Below are 19,545 nucleotides of genomic sequence, written 5' to 3' on the forward strand. Positions count from 1 at the left end.
TTCCAGTGGTGGAGCTGGATTCTGCCTCACTTCACATGCCCTGCCTTGAGTTGAGACTGGTGTCATAATCTTCACTGGGTTACTTTGGAGAAGACACGCAGAAATAACCCTATTGCCCTCCTGGCAGATGAACGGGAGAAATCTTAACTCAGCCCTGGCAATGGCCTTGAGAAGGTTCACATGTGTCCTGGGTTCATTTCAGCGTCAGGGATGGAAGGAAGAGCTCACCACGTCTGGTTTAGAACCCCAGAGATGTGTGTCGTGTGCCCTGGTAGTGTCTCTGTTCGCGAGTGGGAGTACACGCCAAACCCATGTGTCCAAGTGCAGGCTCTGAGATAAAAGTCACCCCCTCCTGTACGGCCTGCATAGCTTCTCATGCTCTTGAGCTTCCAAGACACTCCCAGGATCTACTTCTAAAACTAACATAGGTTGTCATCCCCTCCATTTTCAAGTCCCTCCAAGGATTTCTACTCCCTTCAACATACTCTTAGAGTGAATAAGGGACATTGGAAAAGCTGGGCCTGGGCTGCAGAGATGGCTTAGCGGTTAAGGCATTTACCAGCAAAGCCAAAGGACCCAGGTTCAACTCCTTAGGACCTGTGTAAGCCAGGTATAAGGTGGCACATGTGTCTGGAGTTCATTTGCAGTGGCTAGAAACCCCGATGTGCCCATTCTCTCTCTATGGGCCCCTTTCTCTCTCCTTCTCTACCAAATAAATAAATAAAAATAAAGCATTTAAAATATATATCTATTTTTTTTCCCTTTGGTATTTCAAGGTAGGGTCTCACTCTAGCCCAGGCTGACCTAGAATTCACTATGGAGTCTCAGGGTGGCCTCTAACTCATGGCAATCCTCCTACCTCTGCCTCCCGAGTTCTGGGATTAAAGGTGTGTGCCACCAAGCCTGGCTTAAATATATATTTTTTAGAAAAGAAAAGCTGGGCCTGCTTTCTCATAGTGCTACCTCTACACAACTCTTAGAGCTCTCGTGATTTCTCTGCTTTGCGACTTTGCAAGGTCACTTGATGCCTGTCATAACCGATGTCAACATTCACAGGGCTGTCCTAGCTAAGCCACTCACAGCGACCTAAACCCCACTGAGGACAGTGTCAGTCCACAGCCACCCATCCCATTCTGAAAGGTGTTATGGCTGCACATTTACTGGTTGTCAGTGTTGCATGGGAATTGTGGCTGACCTAAGTAACCCCAGCCCTCCTCTCTCTCTCTCTCTTTCTTTCCCTTCTTTTTTCCCTTCATTTATTCTCCCTCTCTCCTCCTTCCGTCTGTCCTTCTTCTCTCCTCCTTCCTGCTTCCTTCACTCTGTCTTCCTCTCCCTCCCTCCTTTCTTTTTTTGTTTTTACATGTTTTAAAAATTATTTGAGAGTGATAGAGAAAAGGCAGAGAGAGTAAAGAGACAGAGAAAGCGAGCGAGCGAGCGAGAGAGAGAGAGAGAGAGAGAGAGAGAGAGAGACGATGGGCACACCAGGGCCTCCAGCCACTGCAATAGAACTCCAGATGCATGTGCCACCTTGTGCATCTGGCTTACGTGGGTCCTGGGGAATTGAATCTGTGTCCTTAGGTTTCATAGGCAAGTGCCTTAACTGCTGAGCCATCTCTCCAGACCTTCTTTCTTCCCTTCATCCTTTTTAATATCTTCCCTCCTTCCTCTCTCCATTCCTTCCTTCTTTTCTTCCTCATTCCCTTCATCTTCTCTCCTTCTCCCTCTTCCTTTTCTTCCCTCTCTCCTTCCCTCCTTTCTTCTCTTCCTCCTTTTTCTGTCCTCCTTCTTCTTCCCTCTTTTCCTTCACCCTTCTTCACTTCTCCATCCCCCTCCCTCCCTCCCTCCAATCCTTCCATGTTCCTCCCTTTCTTCCCCTTTCTTTGTCCCCTTGTTTTACACTGTCTGCTACGTGGTAAGTACCCCTTGGGGCTGACTTCACTGACTCCTTCAAATCTGTGAGGCAGTGGTCTCTGTCCTTAGCTGGAAAATCGCTCCCCCTCGCCTCCCGCGGCTCTGGTCTGGGTGAAGACAGGGCCTGGCCTGCGCGGCTACGGGGGCGGCTGGGTCCATTCCCTGCCATGCCTGCGCTGAGTGAAGGCTGGTCCGCTGTGCTGTGAGACCCACAGACAAGGGGCTCGGGCTCCAAGTTCTCCAAATCTCCTGGTCGCGTTCTTTACTTAATAGTACCAATGTACCAAAAGTAACTGCACAGGGCACGGTGGCACACACCTTTAATTCTAGCACTCACAAGGCTGAGGTTGGAGGATGGCCTTAAGTTCAAGGCCAGCCTGAGAAAACATAGTGAATTCTAGGTTAGCCTGGGCTAGAACAAGACCCTACTTCGAAGCTACCATCAATCATGGGGTACAAGAGGGCCTACACCTATTAAATTCTCTATCAAAAAGTAAGTGTTATCTCAATTTTCTAGGTGCTAACTTACTCTCCATTGGAGAATCTGCTTCTCTTTTTCAGATAGATGCAGATCCTAAGGAGAGAGCCACCCCATCATACCTCAAAAGGGCCCCGGCTGAAACTAAGGAAAATTGGCAAAACAAGCAAGGGTGCTGTTTTCCTGATGAACCGGATACCAGCACAAAGGGGAAGGAGACCAACACAGAGAAAAATCAACTCCTACCAAATCAGAGAGCCAGAGCCTCAGAGGCCCCAACACCTCAGCACTGAAGCAGACCAAAAATGAACCCAACATGGCTCAGGGAAATTTTGCGGAAGAGGGGGCAGAAAGAATGTCAGAGTCACATGTTGGGTCATGATATGCAGAGACATTTATCACACCAATAACTGTGGGCTAACTCCACAATGCACGACCCATTTACATCAACAAGGAAGGTCCATTGGGAGGGGATAGATCACGGATGAGCCTAAACAATGGTACCAAACTGCCTATATTTGCTGAAAAGAAAACTAATAAATTAAATTTTTAAAAAAAGCAACAAAAAAGTAACTATGTCATGACCCATAGTTCTGCTATTATAACTTTTCTTAAATTACAAATATAGTCACAACTCAAATTAAAAGGATATGCTTTAAGTCTTTCAGAACTCATTAGTCTTACTCTTGAAAGCATCAAAAAGAAATAGCTACCGGGTGTCTAACCCGCTTGGCATTATCGGCTGTGACTTCCTTTGTGATTGCAGCTTCTGCAGCTCCTACTTAACACAGACTTCCTCGCCCTTGGAAGACTGTGGCTGTACATAAACTTCCTCACAAGCAGAGGTGAGGCACCTCGACTCCATGGCTTTATGCATCCAGCAAACCTTGCTGCAACTGCAGAAAAGGTGCCTCTTCTCTGTGAAAGGAGTCCCCTAGGCATGCAGAATGGTGTGAAAATGCAGAGTGGAGTAGAGTCAATAGTCAAAAGCAGCACACTGGCTTTTAAAGACACAAACTCAGCTAAATGAGAAACCTGGGAGCCAATCAAAATCCATCGCAAGATCCCAAGATTCATAATAAATACTCAGTAATCACAGTTCAGCATACAAGCTATCCCAACCAGATGGTTTATACATTCGCATCTGGAAGTTATTTGTACACACATACACACACACACACACACACACCTAAATTTTAGATACATGCTTTAGTGGGATAAAATTCCCCCCCCCCTTTCTGATTACATTTAGACTGGTGTTTTCTCCACCAATGGGCCAGGGGTCTTGTTGGTGTGTAACTGCTCTATCATATCACTTCCTGGGAGTCTGCTTGGTGTAGCTATGCAGACACACTCAGGCCTTCAAGAAGACTAAATCAACAGAGTTCTGGAGAAGGCTGGTGAGAAGCTAATTCCCCATGCCCTCACTGAGCCTGGCAGCTACGTGGCAAATGCAGACACAGTTAATAACACCACCACCTTTGCTTTCTGAACCACAGCAAGAGGCGAAGGTTGTACACGCAAGGCCATGTCTTCAGGAGGCCCTCGCCTCTCCAGCTACCTCCTGACATCAGCAGCACAGATCACAGCTGAGCCCAGGGTCGTGGCTCATTCCATGCACCTTTTCACTCAGGAAACCTTTTCTGACAGAGAGTCACACATGCCGCGCACTTCCGGTGGTATGTTCAGGCTCTGTGCTAAGAACCTAATATTCATTCCAACCACATTATGCCTTGTCCCCATTTTGCAGATGAAGAAACAAGGTTAGGACACTTGCCCAGGGTCATCCAGGAGAAAGAGAGAGATCTTGAATATCATCAGTGGTCTGTCGTTTAAATGCCACACTTGGGCACTTCAGGCATTCAGGATACAGAATGGCACAAAACATCCCTGCCTGGGGCCCTGCTGGTGTGAAATGGGCTCTCTAACATGTGTAGAAAAAAATGCCAAGTCCTCCTGACCATCAGTCATGAGAATCCACACACACCAGCTAGCTGCTTTGGGACAGTGGTTCAAATTTGGATATAAACAGAGACTGGTCTCTCACACCTCTGAAAATCCAGACTAGTATCCTTAGGCTTTCCCAAATTCCACCTGGGATTGGAGAACTCCCAGCCTTACACAAACAGAGGTGGCAAAGAGGCCGCATTCATTCAAGGAAAAAGTCCGAACATGAAAATGAAAACATGGTCAGTGAGTAGAAGTGATAAACCTTCAGTCTTGTCTCCCATGTTTGCCATTTCTAGAGTCAGCCAGCCAGGGAGTTCCGGCTGTCAGAGGAAGCTGTCTGCCTCAAGTGCTTCTTTTCTGAAAGACAGGCGAGGTCACTCCAACACTGACAAATGCAGCAAAACACCAAATACGGTTCTAGAGCCTCTTGAAGTGTCAACATGCAAAAGTAAAAGGAAAGCATAAGAAGGAAAAAAATTAAAAAAAAAAAAAAACAACCCTACATGTCTGGCAGCAAAGCTCTAGAAGGAAGGAAGCCAGACCACAGCTCCAGGCTTAGCCAAGTGCAAACAGCGTTACGGCAGCCAGCTTGCTGTGTCCGAGAGGGGCCGCTAGGTGGCAGGACAGAGCTCCAGGCCTAGGAATTGCCACCCTGAGCCTGGTTCCTGCCTCCCAGATAGTTTCCCCATATCTGGTGAGAGTGGGCAAAGTGGTACAGGCTATATAGCAAAGCACCAGCGTGAAATATTTCTGTTTGCTTCCCTTTACGGGAAAAATAAAGAAATGTCATTGAGGTGGTGTAAAATAAAATGTTGAGATATTTCCAGCCAATGTCTTGAAAATATATTTTTTTTCAAAAGCTTTTCTAGAATCAATCCTATTATGGAATGTGGAAAGTATTATCTGATCTTCCGTTTATATTGAAAAGTAAAAGCAATAATAATGTGGAGACAGAAACATAGCAGCCAATATGAAGAGAGTGGAGACGGGGGACATGTCTGCTGACAGGCACTTGTGTTTAGACCATCACAAATCCCCTATAAAAAATGTGGTCTCTTGGGCTGGAGAGATGGCTTAGCGGTTAAGTGCTTGCCTGTGAAGCCTAAGGACCCCGGTTCGAGGCTCGGTTCCCCAGGTCCCACGTTAGCCAGATGCACAAGGGGGCGCACGCGTCTGGAGTTCGTTTGCAGAGGCTGGAAGCCCTGGCGCGCCCATTCTCTCTCTCTAACCCTCTATCTGTCCTTCTCTCTGTGTCTGTCACTCTCAAATAAAAAAATAAAAAAAAAAAGTGGTCTCTGCCAGCCTACCCTTCATTAGGTTATCCATATAGAGATAGGGCAGACCACACAAGTCTCTTCTCCTTGAAGGGGTTTCCTCCCACCCGTCCCCTGTGACAGCAAGGCCTGCCCTCGAGGCAAGCCACCAGCCTTTGGCAAAGAAGCCAATTCAAAGTGTCAGAAAATCAAGGAGGATATGAAGTGGTGACTTTCTTTTTCTACCCACAGGAACACTAGTCAGTATGTCAATGGAGCAGGTGGATCAAGGGCATTGTTAGAGGAAGTAGAGGAGGACTTGGTTGGCTGGCTGTGATGATTTGTATTTATTGCCATCTTGACAGAACCTAGAATAACCTACGAGAGATTATGTATATTAAAAAGACATGCCTTGGGCTGGAGAGATGTTTTGGTGATTAAGGTGCTTGCCTATGAACCCTGAGGACCCATGTTCAACTCTCCAGGTCCCACATAAGCCAGACACACAAGGTGATGCAAGCCAAGGTCACATATGCACACAAGGTGGCACATGCAGCTGTTGTTTGATTACAGTGGCTGGAGGCTCTGGAGGGCTATTTCTCTCCTTCTCTCTCTCTCTTCATCCCTCCCCCTGAACCCCCAACTTCCTTTCATAAAAATGGAGTGAGGGCAGTGTGTTGGGCTTGGCTAAAAGAAAGAAAGAAAAAAGAAAGAAAGAAGGAAAGAAAGAAAGAAAGACATGTTTTGCTTGGCGTGGTGTTGCATGCTTTTAATCCTAGCATTTGGGAGGCAGAGGTAGGAGGATTACTGTGAGTTCAAGGCCAGCCTGAGACTGCATTGTCAATTCCAGTCCAGCTTGGGCTAGAGTGAGACCCTACCTCAAACACACACACACACACACACACACACACACACACACACACACACACACGACATGCCTTGACTGTGAGCAGCGCCGTATCATGTGTTGGGGTCCTGGACTATGTAAAACAGAGAGAGCTGGCTGAGCACCTGTGTCCTGTGCATGCATACTCTTCTCATTCACTTTGCCATGGTAGTCCCACCTGGAGAAGTGCTTAGAGAAGGGCCTAAGGAAAAAACAAAACTCCCCAGCCAAATTAAGAGACCCATGGAAGTGGACTCACATGGAACTCCTGGGCTATTCTTTTTGTTATCAACTACTCTTGAGGACCAGGAGGCCCAGCCCGCCATTCTGGCAACTCCAACAGGTAAAGAGGCTCAGAGGGGCTAAAGAGCTTTGACATCAAAGACATGAAACATGGGCCATTCTATTCCATGCCATGACAGAAAGACAGGCTGCAAGTTCCTAGCTCCAAAAATATACAAGCTTTTGGAAGAAACAAGACATTGGATACAAACAGTGCACTATGAGAAGTGCTGAAGAGAATTCCATCACCAGCCAAAGGCCTGGAAGCTGGTGACGATCATCAGACATTTTGACCCTTAATCAAATTTTAATATTAAAGAAATTATCTGAAGCACACGCAATAGTGTTTCACTTAAGAGAATTGCAAAATTGCTCAGACAGGAATGTCTTAGGAATAAGGATATAAAAGTCAAATTTCCCATGAAGGAAGACCAAGAGAAAGCGATATAACATCAATGAGTAGATTCTCAATGGAATTTCTAGTCTCCCCATGCATGGAGTCAAACGGGTCAACTTTTCTTTGAAGTCCCCCATTGTAACCCAATTCCAACCCCAAAAGAGCCAAAGGAAATGTTACGTACTTTTGGGTCCCAGTTTCTCCTAGGCAATATTACACCACTTCTCATAAAAAGAATAATAATACTTCACGTTTACATTGCACCTTTCTTCTGAACTCTGCAGACATCATTTGATTAATCCTCACAGGTTTCCTAAGCCTGCAGCCAGAGGAATAGCACACAGTGAACTCAAGTGTCTTGGGCTCCTCCAAGAACCAGCAGACAGTTGAGCTGGGAACTTAGTGCGTTCTCAGGCCTGGATTAAGGGAACAGGCAGGAAGGTTAGTGGCTAAGACACAGCATTAGAATTTATAGGAGTGTTAGAATTGGGCCAGCTCCGACATAACTTTTGAGATTTTGCGGCTAGGTTAACATGTAGTTGTGCTAGTTTGGAAATGTTCGAGAAAGATCACATGGGTCAGAGAAGTAAGGTCCCAGCCATGTTGGCTGCCCTGATTGAAGGTGACCTAGGAAAGATGCCAGGAAAGGGTTGGGTCAGGACTTGGAAAGGAGACCACACTTCAAGCCTCGAAGGTTCTCAAGTGTAGAGGCGTAAGGAAAAGCTGAAGGAAGAGGGTTTAAGCAGCGTTTGGAGACACCGAGGGGAAGGTTCCATTGCTTATCACTCAGGTCACTGGAAATGGGAAAATGTGATTCCCTGTGGAAGACGTGGTGAGGGAGCCTTTGCAAAGTGAGCATACAGGAGAACTGCCGTCCTCTCCACCGCTTGGAAGCTACAACGAAGGAGGATGGGCCAGGTGCTGAGATAGCCCACTGGTTGCCAGTGGTTGATTGATTGATTGTTTTAATTAAGCTTTGACTTGCTCATTCTTCATTATTGATAGTGCAATCAACTTCCCCATAACTCTTACACTGAAGGAGCTAGAAGGAAAAATAAAATAAAATAAAATAAAATAAATGAAAGGAAAGGAAATTGATCTGTCACAAAGCTTAAGTGTACAGGTGTAAGGCTTTGGGTCATGTCTCAGTTCCAGGAGGGAAAAGGTGAAAGCTAAAATGCTAATGTGAGGGAAAGACAGCTGAAAGGGGACCTAATTCAAACTCTTCAGGACAAAATGCTTCCCCAAGACTTCTCCCTTCCCGGACTGAGTGGAGCTCGTATAAAGACATGGGGGGCGGGGGGTCTGACGGTGGTCTTTGCACTTGGTGCCTCCAATCTTTATCTGAAAGTGTCATTTGCAACACTTTTCACGGCCAAGGTCACAAACTGAACTGCTTTGTCTCTAGCTAAACAATAGATGGCACATTGTTTCCCGGCAAGATGCTGAGCTCTGACTTATCCTAGCACCTAACACTGGCAGGAAATTTAGAACCCAGACTGGGTTACCCACATCTAGTGTATTTTGTCACTTCATCCTCACAGCGGATCTGAGGGATCATCAGTTGACGCCTCCAACTTCATAGGCAAGCAGCTAGCCAGAGTATAGGTGCACTCCCAGGACCCTCTGATAGCAGAGTGTGATTGAATCACTAGCATTTATGGCTTGGTTTTGAGGCTAAGATGAGCCATCTTTCCTGGCAGCGAAGAATTTAAATATTTGCTTTTGTCAAGCATTCTCCACTTTCAGACCATTATAAACCTTGGTGTTTTATAGTTTCATTTTGAACACACAAGTTAAAAGAAAAAAAAAAAAAACAGTGCCTTTTAGGAAAAACAGATCAAGCCTCTGACTTTAAAACCACCCCCAGCTTCTGACTATCCACTAGGCTCATTTGCAAGACAGACCAGAACCGGGGCTCAAACTCGCCAGCTTCTCTCTTTTCTTCTTCCACTCACAGGAGTGTCCACTTTCCCAGGAGGCCAGCAGTATCCTACTGCCATAATCCCGGAGACTTAATGTTCAAGTATCTCGCAAGAACATCACGCAAGTCACTGAGCTACATCTGGGTGTGTTATTCTTTTCTAACTCCTGTCTAGGCTCGCAGAGTTTACCCGTGAGACCTGGGCCCTGGCAAACAAGGCCTCCTCCAGCCAGGCTCGCAGTACAGAACAAAGCTGCCCTTGAAGCCGGACCATTTAAAAGACTTTATGAAGCCCACTGGGGCCCCTGATTATTTTGCAACAAGTCATATCCCATGAAGACATTCACTTCTCTGCAACACAAAGCGGAGGGAGATTAAAGAAAAAGGGAGGGGGGTAAAGGAAAGCAGCAAGACCCCTGCTGCTCTGTCTGGCCAGAATCATGTCTTTTAGTGCCCATATCCTCCACAAAGACGATGTGCTGGTGATATATGGCCCTCATACGTCATGGAATGACAGCGTTCTCCTGATATGAGACCTTGAAAATATGACACGTGCCAGCAGAAGAAACAGGGATTTAATAAGGTGCCCTTTTAATATTGAAGTTCCTTAACATTTGAGTTTCTTTTCTTTCTTTTTTTTAACAGGCTCTCGCCTGTTGGAGGGCTTGTTTGAGGTCCTAGTCTGTTTGAGGATTTAGGTCTGGCACTTTTTTTTTTCCCTTTTGGCCTTCTCAAGGCATTCAGAACAAAGCAACACAGGCCATTAGAATGTCCCGTCTGCTCAAGTACAGCTCTGATTTAAAACAGTGAAGTGTCAAATAGCTCCTCATTCTGTTTAATCATATTTTGAAATAGAACCAAAACATTAGAGATGGCAGAACACAAAAGAAACAAACACCAAATAAAAATAGTAGCCCAAAGAAAGTAGCACGGCCTGTTTTTTATTACACTGTATGTCGTATAAGCAAAGCGTCTCCTGGCAGCCACACGCTCACACCACTGCAATGAACTGGCTAGAAGCAGCCAGCGACTCCATCCCGGAGCGGGTGCATCTCGGCCACGACACTCACTTCCCAAAGGTGGACTGTCACCTGAAAGGTAGGCTGCTCCCCTCTTCTGCCAGTAGACAGGACAAGAAAAGGGGACAGAGAAGAAAAAATATTGGCATCATTCTTCTACTCAACCCAAATGTTAGGTCTTCCCTCCTCTCCTTCCCACTCAACAACTGCAATTTGGGAAGGAATCATGCAAAGACAACTTCTAAAAGACTCCTGAACTTGGGAAGAATTGCAAACAGGGATGGGGGAGAATTAAGGGCTGGCAAAGGAACGTGGCTGCAAGTACTCAGGCGTCTGCTTACTCCTTGGATTACTTTACACTGCTGGGCACCCTTCAGCACATACCCAGTAATGAATCACCTCCCCATCCCAAGAGAAAACAAGAAAAAAGCACTACAAAATTTGAAGAATATTCTATACCTTCTTGTGAGCTCCTTTCAATAGTAAGAAGATAGACCATATTTGGGGAATCCACCTGGCAGTAAGATCTGGACTTCCCAGGCACTGACCAGGTACCTAGTGTCTGCAGACACTGCCCTGTACAAGGCAGATTCAGGGGAGACTCTAGACTCCAGAGAGGGATAGGGAATTAAAAAGTAATCAAATGCCAGGTGTGGTGGTGCATGTCTTTAATCCCAGCACTCGGGAGGCAGAGGTAGGAGGATCACCGTGAGTTTGAAGCCACCCTGAAACTACATAGTGAACTTCAGGTCAGCCTGGGCTAGAGTGAGACTCTAATTTGAAAAACCAAAAGAAGACAGGTCATCAGAGGAAGAAGAGGACACAGGCTGGGGGAGATGGCTTAGTGAATAAAGTGATGCTGTGCAATTCTGAGTGGATCTCCATGCCCCATGTGAAAGCCTGGAGCTGCAATAGGCCTCTACCATCCCAGTGAGCCTATAGTGGGGTGGGAAGTGGAGATGGGAGACTTTTCAAGAAGCTTGTGCACCAGCCAGCATGGTGAACAACCATGAAAATCCTTCTTCAAATAAGGTGGAGACAAGAACCAACTCAACAGTTTACACACACACACACACACACACACACACACACACACACACTTTGAGCATTTGGCCAGATTACTTTAAGGATCTTTTTCCTGACTCAATACAAGCTGGGCTATCTGCTATAAAAAGATAAACAACTGGGCTGGAGAGATGGCTCAGCAGTTCAATTAAGGTGCTTGCCTACAAAAGCTAACCACCTAAGTTTGATTTCCCAGAACCCATGTAAAGCCAGATGCACAGTGGCACCTGCATCTGGAGTTTGTTTGCAACAGCTAGAGGCCCTGGTGTGCCGATTCTCCACCCTCCCCCTCTTCTTTCTTGATCTGCTTGCAAATAAATAAATAAATAAAATATTTTTTAAAAGCTAGAGAGATGACTCGGTGTTTAAGCCACTGGCTTACAAAGCCAAAGGACCCAGGTTTGATTCCCCAGGACCTATGAAAGCCATATGCACAAGGTGGCTCATGCATCTAGAGCTCATCGGCATGCCCATTCTCTCTCTCTCTCTCTCTCCCCTCTCCCCCCCTCAGCCTTTTTCTCTCTCAAATAAATAAATAAGTAATTCAATGTACTCTTTCAGTTGTACATCCAAGTAGTTCTCCGTCAAAGAGTAATGTATGTGTTCAACATGGAAACCAAAGGTCTTAGATACAGTTGGCAAAATCACTTCTGTGTGACAAGCCCTGCAGGGTTGTCCCCTTGAAGTCAGCACCAATCTCCTTCCCAAATTCACAAAGATCCAGAGATTCACCAAGTCCTCTAGCGCCCTCCTTTCCTGTGGGCCAACAACCAGCCACAGACAAGCAACCAGCATAAAGTAGAAGATTCTGTAGATTGCACGTGAAAAGCCCCAGCACTCCTACAAAAGAACCTGATCTTGACAAGCAAATAGAACTGACATCCCAAGGGAGAGGCTGGGGAGAAGAACTGTTCACAACCCATCTGTCATTTTGACAAAATAACTTTCTGGTCACCAGTGAGAGACTTTTAAAGACATCTGCACAATTGACCCCAACCACCAGCAATCACTGAGCCTTTCAAAGGTCCCTATGGGACAGAAGGCTGAGATGGCGATGGACTGAATTCTGCAGTCCTGCTTCTGTCACAGAGGGAACTGTGAAGCCTTGGATGTTGGAAGAATCTCTGCGCACAGGCTACATGTGTTGGCCCTAACTCAGGGTGCCCAGCTGGCCTGAGTGATGTCAGGAGGCTAGCGAGTGGGCAGGAGCTCCCTGGGTGGCTAGTAATCCAAAGAACTAAAACCAAGCCTCAGACAGCTTCCCCACGAGCAGCAATTCTGAGCTAGGGTTGGTCTGACTCATTTACTAGAGCCATTAGCAGTGTGTTCTCTCCCAGGGGCCACATGCCAATATCAGGAAGAAAAGGAGAAGCCATAGATCTATTTCATGGGCTTAGAATGTAATTTTAATCTACCCGCTTCCATTTCCAAACTCATTAACCCATCAATGAGTATCAAATTTGCATACAATCCACTTTTGAAATTCAGGTGGTGTGAAGAAATGAAAGACTGGTTGCCATTACTAACATAAATATATTGGTGAAAGGATTAGCATCTACCTCATTTTTCAAAAGGGAAAAAAAATCCACTGTGGCTATTAATCTTTCATAGGTTTTAACAAAAGTTTCCTCTTAAGGCAACTTCTCAGAGTAACATATCTAAAGACAAAATTATCAACAGGAAAACAAATGGCCCTTACAAAATGGGTTGTTTGGACTATAAACATTTTTGTTTCAGGTTAAACTTTGCACTACAGAATTCAGTCTATCTGACTAAAAAGAAATAGAAAAAAAACCCATAAAAATCATAAATCTGTTTAACAAATGCATTTGAGCCACTGCTGTGGGCCAGGCATTATGCCAGGTTTTGCTGGGAAGAGAAAATATGACTCAGAGACATCTTCTGCCCTAGAAGAGCTTACAGTCCAGGGAGAGGGGCTGAGCATAAACACAGCATGGAGCAACACGCGTGGTGGGAAGTGACCGTCACCAGGTCGCAGGAGGGAACTGTCGCATGCAACCGAACTCCAATGCTACAAAGCCATCAGTTCTGCAGGCGCTCAAGGGCCACTGAATGAGCCTCTAGAACATTCGCGTGTCTAACTGCCTCACCTGCCTATGTCAGCCCCTGAGGATTTTACAGTATACAAGTGAATCTTCTTCCACGCTGGCATCCCAGCCTACTCTGAGGCGGGCAGAACAACATGGCTGGAATTACAAGCCATAGAACATTTGTCTTACACTGTCATGGGGAGGCAAGGAATGCTGATTTGGGGCAAATGCCTTCGTGATGTTTGAAATTGCAAAAGTTCAATGCTTTACTAGAGTTTCATCTATATCAGGTTGCAGGTAAGATGAAAAATACAAACACAATGGATCCTAATGATCAGTAATCATGATGCTACCCGGTCTTGTGTAATGCCTACTTTTTAAATGATTCTTGGGCTGCAGAGATTGCTCAATGGTTAAGGTGCTTGCCCATAAAGCCTAATGATTCACTAGGACCCATGTAAAGTCAGATGTGCAAAGTGGCTCATACATCTGCAGTTTGTTTATAGTAGCTAGAGATGCCCATTCTCGTTCTCCTTCTTTCCCTTCTTTCTCTCACTCCTTGCAAAATAAACAAATAAAATATTTTAAATGATTTCTTATAGGGAACACAGATGTTCTTTGATCTGCCATGTAATTATGCCTCAATAATTGCCACAAGTAGAAAATGCATTTAAGACCCCAGACTTAGACAGCACCTATCTGGAGATGCAATGCGGTGTGGAGCTGACATTCCCCCTTGTTGTCATGGAGCTAAATGGAGTCCCGGCTGTTCCAGCAACTCAAGAGTGCCTAGCATATCATTCACCCAGAGAAGCATCCAAATTCAAGACATGAAATGTGATTTCTACTGAATACATACTGCTTTTGGAAACTCAAGAATTATTCATGGAAACATCAAAAGTCTGAAATCCTCTGTAATTGTATTTTTCAGGCATAGAACTTGCTAAACAGCTTGCTGTGAGCACATATTTATCAGATCTTTCCATCTTTCAGCGTACTTGTATAACTTTCCCACCACCAAGCATCATATAGAAAGTAATATGAGCTATCAAAAGGAAATCATCATGGGCAGGAGAGGTGGCTTAGCAGTTAAGGTGCTTGCCTGTGAAGCATAAGGACCCAGGTTCAACTCCCCAGAACCCACGTAAGCCAGACATGCAAAGTGATGCATGCCCACAAAGTGACATGTGCACACAAGATGGTGCATGCATCTGGAGTTTGACTGCAGGAGCTAGAGGCCCTGGCATGCCAAATCTCTCTCTCTCTCTCTCTCTCTCTCTCTCTCTCATTAAAAAAAATAATAAGTCATCAGGATGAAAAATCAGTTTAGAGTACTTAAAGGCAAGTTCCTAGTTTTAGAAAAGAAAATTAATTAGATGTCCAAATTATGAATCCAAAACATTAAGCCTATGTAGCACATGCTCATTTGTTCAGCAAATATGCACTGATGGACTTAGCAATGTCTTAGCCACTACAAGTATATCATGAGCAGAAGCGACACCATGTCCTCATAGATTTGACATTCCAGCAGACACCAGATCTCTGCATGATATAATAAGTACCTGAGTACCAGTGGGTGAGGACACTGGAGAAAATAAAATAGGACAAAGGAACAGAATGACAGCGGATGCCACTCTTGAGGAGAATGGTCACAAAAATGACCTTTTAATAAGGCAACATTTACTCAGAGAGCTTAGTGAAGAAATAAAGGTATGTAAGTATACGGGATAAGTGCATTCCAGGTACAGGACAGAGCCGAGGAAACATGCTAACTGGACATTGGGTGTAATGCAGAAGAATGAGGAGGCCGGTAGAGTGCACGGACCAGTAACAGAGTGAGAGGGGAGGGAGTCAGAACCAGGCAGCAGAAGGCTTCATAGGCTGCCTTTCAGATTTGATTCTGAGTGAAATAAGATGAAACCAGTGAGGTTTTTTTTTTTTTTCTCAAATAAATGAAACAGTTTGTATACTTTTAAATGGTTAATAGGCTGTCTAAACACATATGTGATGAGGAGGGAGCGAGAAATGACCAAATATATTTTCATGGTTTCCCTCTGAACACAGGATACAACAGAAAGGAATCAAGGACCAGGGGGGAGGGGCTCAGCAAACTGCACAGTAGCTGCCACTCATGCCTGAGAGAAGTCAGCTTCAGGAGGTCTGGAACACATGGTCTCCTCTTGGACCATTTTAAGTCTGAGATGCTGCTAGAATCTACATGGAGGTTCCAAGTGAATATTTTGGTATATGAGTCAAGATTCAGGGGTGCAAGGACTGGTAACATAAGTGTGGGAATTATTACCATATACATTGTTTTGAAGCCATATTTCCATATAAAGTATGCTAAACAATGAAGAAAACATATTAGTTGAGCCCTGAGGCCATCCAATGTTTAAAGTTTGAGAAGTTAAGGAAGATCCAGCAAAAAGGAAGGCCAAATAAAAGTAAATCGCCCAAATGTTAAGGAAGCTCAATACATGTAAGTCCTGATGCAAACAGACACGTGCACACATGTGTGTGCTTAAGACTGTACATGACACTGGTTGGAATTACTGTGCTAATTTAGTGACCACCACAGTTCACTATGACAAATGCCAAGACATGTCAGGACAGGGCTCGGCATCCACTGTGTCCGGCTCACAGAGAGCTGCCCTGCCCACCGTTGGTCACACTTTTCCCTAGTAATGGTAATCGGCCTCCAGCTGTTATGTCAGAGGGAATAGATTTTAGTTTAAGAAAATTCTGTCCAGAAGAACAAAGGATTGCCAAGAGAAAGTCTAGGACCAATGTCCTCAAACAAGAGAGACTCACCAGAGCTTCGTGAGTCAAGAGTAAGTGAATAATGAATCAAGCTGTCGAATAAGAACATTAGGCTTACAGGAATCACAGAAACAATTGGAAGGGAAACTGGGAGTGCAAATTACACAAAGCTATCCAAAGCCCTAAGCCAAAAGCTCTGCAATGAGCAGAGACCATGGTCACACCCTGCTTTTGATTTCTGATCTCACAAAGGGCAACGCAAAGCTGGGACCATGGTACTCATCTGCGGGAGAGCCGGAGGGATTCAAGGAAAAGCCTGTTCTCCTAGCACACCCCGGCCAAGAAGAAACAGGGGAGCCAAGAGCCCACGGCACCTCGGGACTCACTCTGGAAGCCAGTGAGAGGAAGAGGACTGAGACGCTGAAGTTACGGATGTGTTGCAACTCTGGGATCCGTTCTCCTCTCCATCCTTTAAATCACATTTCCTTTTCACATATTTAAAGACTGTTACAACTTCTGAACATTCTCTTCACCAGGAGAAATTAAATCATCACATTATTGTCAGTGCCGAATATTAACTGAAGCTCCACAGTCTCTTCTGAGCGAGCAAAGGCCATATTAACCCTTGGTCATGATCACTGTGTGATCATGTGGCTCTGTCTGCCTTTCCACCAGACTGGCCAACTTGGCCAAGGTCAGTGAGCACAACACATCACATCCAATCTATGTCATGATGTGTGTAGGAGGAACAATCACCTACTCTAATGCCTGTGTATACATTTCAGTGTTGGCTAAAACCAAAAGTTAAAGACTGAGAGTTAGAAAAATAAGACACAAAAACTTGGGGAGTGGTGACATAGTGAAAATGTTTGGCTTGTAACAAAGAAAGAAAATAATATAATAAGAAATAATTAACACAGAGATAATAAAGGTAAAGATCTGGGGGAAAAAATGGAATGCCGGGATAATTTAACTCTTAAAAAACAGATTCATTCCAGCTGGAGAGATTGCTCAGAAGTTTGCCTGCAAAGCCTAATGACCTGGGCTCAATTCCCCAGTACCCACGTAAAGCCAGATGCACAAGGTGGTGCACGCATCTGGAGTTTGTTTGCAGTGGCCGGAGGCCCTGGCATGCTCATTCTCTCTGTCTCTTCTCTCTATCTCTCCCTGCTTGCAAATAAATAATTCTTTTTTCTTTGGTTTTTTGATGTAGGGTCTCACACTAGCCCAGGCTGACCTGGAATTTACTCTGGAGCTTCAGGGTGGCCTCGAACTCACGGCGATTCTCCTACCTCTGCCTCCCAAGTGCTGGGATTAAAGGTGTGCGCCACCACGCCCAGCTTAAATAAATGTTTTAAAAGAAGCATCTCATTAAAAGTATAGGAAAATATCTATCAATGCGACCAAGAATCCAGTGAAAGTGACTTGAAACACAGTTGATCAGTTTGCTTTTATATTTGTCCTGAGATAGAAAAGAAATATTGGGCAGAAGGAGAGCAGTAAGGAGAGAGAAAAGAATGGAGCTATCACAGGATGGATTTGCTCTGGACAGGGCAGGTGTTTGCTGGATAGAAGCTGCCAGCAGAAGAACATGGCTTCTCCTATAGCTGCTCCAGATGCCCAAGGGGCTGGGGTGGGGAGAGTCTTTAACACATGCCTCACCTGGACCTCCATGTCTCAGGGCCTTACCTTTCATTCCTCCAGGAGCTACCGGATCCCCATCAACAGTAATGAAACCCTGGATGTCTGGTCAAGTTCTCCAACTATCTGGCTCATACTGAGGAAGAGGCAAACAGATGTCACAGCAGCTTCCTTCTGCAGCTGCTGGCCATCAAGGAAAGACCACAGGAAACACAGCATCCCTGTGGGAACTCAGCACTTGAAAAGGCTGGCAGCAGCCCAGGGGGCCAGTGTGTCCCACCCAAAGGCGCCAGTCAGTGCTCTACCTAACTGGACCACAAGACTGTTAAACACAAGCTCCACAGGGAAGCAATTTGACGGGTCTGTTTCAGTCAGCCCTCAGGGCGGCTTCTCAGTCCTTGTGGTTAGAGACAGACTATGACGATCTCTCAGTGGAGTCCGCCCAGGATGAAGCCGGATTCTAGGACTTGCTGACTGCAAAGGGATCTTTGTTTTGCTTTGCTCTCCTGAGTCTTACTGATGTCAGCTACGAAATCCTGTTTCTGGAGAAGACCCTCAGGTTAACTTGTAAACAAGTTTGCTTGTGAGGCACCCTTATAGCTGCACTGAGGATCACAAGAATTAGACACTGACTTGCTCTGAACAAGCACAGGATCCAGAAAACGGCCCCACCAGGTAGACAACTGAGGGGAAAGCACGAGAAGAATTGTGGGCTTCAGGAACAAATGACTAATTCCAATTGTGTAAGGGGGCATGATGCAGATGAGAGGAAAAGTAACAGTAACTCTTCAGTAGCAATTGTTAATGTGCACAATAACTTTGGGAAAATTTCACAAAAGCAGCATGTATTAACCTAGAATGAAGTTCTGTAGCAATAACAGCATTTCAATTGTGCCTGATCACTCTTTAAATATAAACACTTATGCTTAAATATTTATGTTTATACTTATTTACCTTTCCTTTTCCTTTAAGGCTCAGTTGGGAAGTCTGTTAAAAATTATTCCCTACATAAAAGTCACCAGGAGTGTTTCTTTTTGTTTCCTAAGTTTTAAATTTTTATTTGTTTGAGAAAAAGAGGCAGATAGAAAGAGAGAGAGAATGGGTGCACCAGGGCCTCCAGTCACTGCAAACAAACTCTAGACACATGTGCCACCTTGTGCATTTGGTTTACATGGGTCCTGGGTACTTGAACCTGGGTCCTTTGGTTTTGCAGGCAAGTGCTTTAACTGCTAAGCCATCTCTCCAGCCCCAGAAGATTTCTTAAAACAGTAGGCTCTTGGTTTCTGGAATAGGGGATGGGAAATGTGTTTTTATCATGATCCCAGTGGTTCACATGCACATTAAAATGTGAGAGCCATCACTGGAGAAACTGGAGGCAAGGCTCTTACTGTGGACGTGTTAATGACCTACAACTGTGAGGGAAGACAGGTAGTCAAATTTGAAGTATGTAAGGGAGGAAGGGGCAGAGAGCCACCATTGACTACAGCACAGTAATTTGACTCTCCGATTTAAAATTCCACTCTATGGGTCCTAAAATACATATGTAACTACTGGCTCCACCATACACTCACACTTGTAATTTAGGCTCTCGAAAACAGTTTGCAAACTACAGCCATTATCCACATATTACATTAAGTATACACATGTATAATGCATAAATACCTAAAATCTCATACAGTCAAGAAATCATAGTTTGCTCTGAATAATCAAATAAGGCAGCCCAGAGTTAATATTGTTAGCTTGTATAAGTTAATCAATGTTCAAAGAACTGTAAAGCAATGAAAGATATCTAACTTCAAAACTTTCTCAAACATGATTTAATCTTTTTGTTCATATCAAAAGTATTTTCAATCTTGCAGTGCCTTAGGACATTATTAACATAAATGCTCAATAAATATGTGATGGGTTTAATGACCATCCATCAATCA

General features: G+C 44.9%; 1 protein-coding gene across 3 annotated transcripts in view; it reads right to left on the reverse strand.

The window, feature by feature from the left end:
• Positions 1–19,545, reverse strand: part of Bmper (BMP binding endothelial regulator) — a 254,257-nt gene that overhangs the window by 218,788 nt on the left and 15,924 nt on the right. The window lies entirely within an intron of this gene.

This window comes from Jaculus jaculus, chromosome 16 (genome assembly GCF_020740685.1).
Source record: "Jaculus jaculus isolate mJacJac1 chromosome 16, mJacJac1.mat.Y.cur, whole genome shotgun sequence".
In the NCBI taxonomy this organism is placed as follows: domain Eukaryota; kingdom Metazoa; phylum Chordata; class Mammalia; order Rodentia; family Dipodidae; genus Jaculus; species Jaculus jaculus.